The sequence below is a fragment of the Ranitomeya variabilis genome, chromosome 6 (genome assembly GCF_051348905.1).
Source record: "Ranitomeya variabilis isolate aRanVar5 chromosome 6, aRanVar5.hap1, whole genome shotgun sequence".
NCBI classification, from domain to species: Eukaryota; Metazoa; Chordata; class Amphibia; order Anura; family Dendrobatidae; genus Ranitomeya; species Ranitomeya variabilis.
This window is the reverse complement of record NC_135237.1, coordinates 451,309,190-451,313,058: the sequence shown is the minus strand read 5'-3', so window position 1 is coordinate 451,313,058 and position 3,869 is coordinate 451,309,190.

Here is a 3,869-nt window from a genome sequence, read left to right as displayed (position 1 = left end):
AACTTCCCTCTTTAGTTTGGGGTATTGTATTTATTGTATACATCTGGGTTCTCACCGAGCTGTCCTGCTGCAATGTCCATGTACAGTATGTTCCCAATGACCTCTAACCACAGGTGTAAACCCTAAGCAGGCATGAACTTCCCTCTTTAGTTTGGGGTATTGTCTGGCATCATGCTCACTTAAGTCAAAGGATGCCTTCTAATGCTCCCCACTGAGAAACTGAGTTACAGTAGGTAACTCAGTAGGTTGACCCACTGGTCGGCTTATAGCTCAACACTTTCTGCAGCTCACTGAAAATCAAAAAAGAATGCTTAGACATCATCCTCACGTGTTATTTTCTGCAGGAAAACTTGAACTTTTCTCTGAGCAGAGACAGGTTCTGCTTTTACTGTATGTTTTCCTGCCAGCATCTTTATCTGTCCCAGAAGACATCAATGAGACTTTATGAGCAAATGATTATTCTCTTGATCTGGATCAGCTGTTTAACAATGTCGTCCATATCTGCACTTTTTCATTTTGCAGAAACAGTAGTCTTAACCCACAAGATTTATCTTGCTTGATTTTCGTACCGGTACAGTCTCCACCATATGTGACATCATTAGGGAATTAACTCATGGGGTTGTCATCTCCTGGGCTAGACCAGCACTTTAAGTACTCCAAGCCATAGTTTTATTGGCTCCGAACAACTGTAAAATTAAATTCAAAACATACAAAATGAAGCCTAAGCCTTCTAGCTGCTAATTAAACAAAGTCCTGACTCAACAGAGCTGGACCCAGTGCACAGCTCCTAACCCAACAACTGATTCACTCACAGCAGATTTCCCAAGAACAGAAAGAGAGCCATCAGCTAGTGGACTTCCTGCCCTTTGTACCATATCTGAGCATTGCAGGTGATTAGCCAGGGTCATTGTAAACATCTAGACTGGCTCAGTGGTGCAGAGATAATTCATATAAACAGTATATACATATATATATATATATATATATATATATATATATATATATATACACACAGAATTTTTTGGGCTATAAGGTGCACTTTCTTCCCTCAAATTTGGGAGGAAAATGAAGGGTGCGTCTTATAGTCTCAATGTAGCTCACCAGGTGTACACCGGTGGTGGAGCAGGATCACATGAGGCAGGGTCCTTTTCTCAGGAAGCTGGCAGTGAGAGAAGTAAGGCGATGATGCCGGACAGTGAGCAGAGCGGAATGCATTGCTTTCCCAATGACCATTTTTCTGAAGCCATTGGCCGCCTCAGGGCTGAACCGAGACTTCAATCTGTGCATACGCCACCGGACATGGCTATTTTCCTGAAGACCATCACTAGGAAAGCACTGCACTCTGCTCTGCCTCACCGCCAACACTAAGTCCGCTGCATGGCAATGCTGTATCACCCTCTCCTCCCATCCAGATAACCCACTTCTACCATTGCTGGCTTCCCACAGCAGGGACATACATCCTGTGACCCTGCTGCACAGCTGCCCCCCAGGTAAGATACCTTAAATTCAAACTTTAATTTTCATTCCTAAAATGTGGGTTATGCCTTATTGTCCTGTGCATCTTATACAGTAGTGCAAAAAAGACGGTGTATGTATATATATATATATATATATATATATATATATATATATATATATACTAGCTATTGAACCTGATCTACGCCCAGGTGGCGAGCATTCATATTGGTATATGGTCCCCATCCTGTCATGTGCTGCTTTGATCCTGGTTTTTTGTCTCTGTGCACACATGCAGTGTGCTTGTAATTCAGTGCAATTCATTTGTGTTTTTGTCCAGCTTAGACTTTGTTTGGATTTTTCAGTCATGCTGGATTCTCAGGAGTTGCAGATATACTTGCTATGTCTTTAGTTAGATGTAGTATATTTGTATTTTCTGCTGTGGATATTTTTAGGATTTTAATACTGACCGCTTAGAATTCTGTCCTATCCTTTTCTATTTAGCTAGAAGTGCCTCTTTTGCTAAATTCTGTTTTTCTGCCTGCGTGTGTCTTTCCTCTTATACTCACAGTCAATATTTGTGGGGGGCTGCCTATCCTTTGGGGCTCTGCTCTGAGGCAAGATAGAATTCCCATTTCCACCTATAGGGGTATTTAGTCCTCCGGCTGTGTCGAGGTGTCTAGGACGGGTCAGGCACACCCCACGGCTACTTTTAGTTGCGGAGTCAGTTTTTGTCTGATTTTCAGGATGTATTCGATGAGCCCAAGTCCAGTTCCTGTTATGATCCTCAGTGGCTTAGGATCACAAATCTAACCAGCAAGTAGAAGATAATAGGATGAGCTCTGCGGATGTGGTAACTGGACTGTCCGCAAAACCTGATCCTAACCGCACACACTAAAGGTAGCCGTGGAACGTTTCCTGAAATCCTAGACTTCTCTTCACGGCCTGAGAAACTGACTACCCCTAAAGAGAAAGTAAAGACTTCACTTGCCTCAGAGAAATAACCCCTGAGATATAGAAGCCCCCCACAAATAATAACGGTGAGTTAAGAGGAAAAGACAAACGCAGAGATGAAACAGGTTAAGCAAATGAGGCCCGCTAACGCTAGATAGCAGAAAATAGCAAGGGATCTGTGCGGTCAGTAAAAAACCCTATGCAAAAATATCCACGCAGAGAATGCGAGAACCCCCACACCAACTAACGATGTGGGGGGAGCAACTCAGCACCCCAGAGCACCAGCAAGCAGGGAAATCACATATTAGCAAGCTGGACAAAACCCATCATATACTAGGAAACATCTTGAACACAGATGAGCAAAAATAAGCAAACAAAACTTAGCTTCTCTTGGAGAGACTGATAACGGATGTAGACAGGAGCAATCAGAATAGCACTGAATACAACGACAACAGGCAAGGAATGAAGGACCAGGTGGATTAAATAGGAAACCTAACTAGCAGGTGACGAGACAGCTGATCCCAGCCAGAACCTGCAAAATAACAAAAAGAGCCACCAGGGGGAGCCCAAAGAGAGAACTCACACAGTACCACTCATGACCACAGGAGGGAGCCCGGAAACAGAGTTCACAACAGTATCCCCCCTTGAGGAGGGGTCACCGAACCCTCACCAGAACCCCCAGGGCGATCAGGGTGAGCCACATGGAAGGCACGAACCAAATCGGCCGCATGAACATCAGAGGCGACAACCCAGGAATTATCCTCCTGACCATAGCCCTTCCACTTAACCAAATACTGAAGCCTCCGTCTTGAAATACGAGAATCCAAGATCTTCTCCACCACGTATTCCAATTCTCCCTCAACCAGCACCGGAGCAGGAGGCTCAACAGAAGGAACCACAGGCACCACATACCTCCGCAACAAAGACCTATGGAACACATTATGGATGGTAAACGATGCCGGGAGGTCCAAACGAAATGACACAGGGTTGAGGATTTCCAAAATTTTATAAGGACCGATAAAATGAGGTTTAAACTTAGGAGAAGAAACCCTCATAGGAACATAACGAGAAGACAACCACACCAAATCCCCCACACGAAGTCGGGGACCCACACAGCGACAACTGTTAGCAAAGCGCTGAGCCTTCTCTTGTGACAACGTCAAATTGTCCACCACATGGTTCCAAATCTGCTGCAACCTATCCACCACAGAATCCACCCCAGGACAGTCAGAAGAATCAACCTGACTCGAGGAAAAACGAGGATGAAAAACAGAATTACAAAAAAAAGGCGAAACCAAAGTAGCCGAAGTAGCCCGATTATTAAGGGCAAACTCGGCCAATGGCAAAAAAGTCACCCAATCATCCTGGTCAGCAGAAACAAAACATCTCAAATAAGTTTCCAAGGTCTGGTTAGTTCGCTCGGTTTGGCCATTCGTCTGAGGATGGAAGGCCGACGAAAA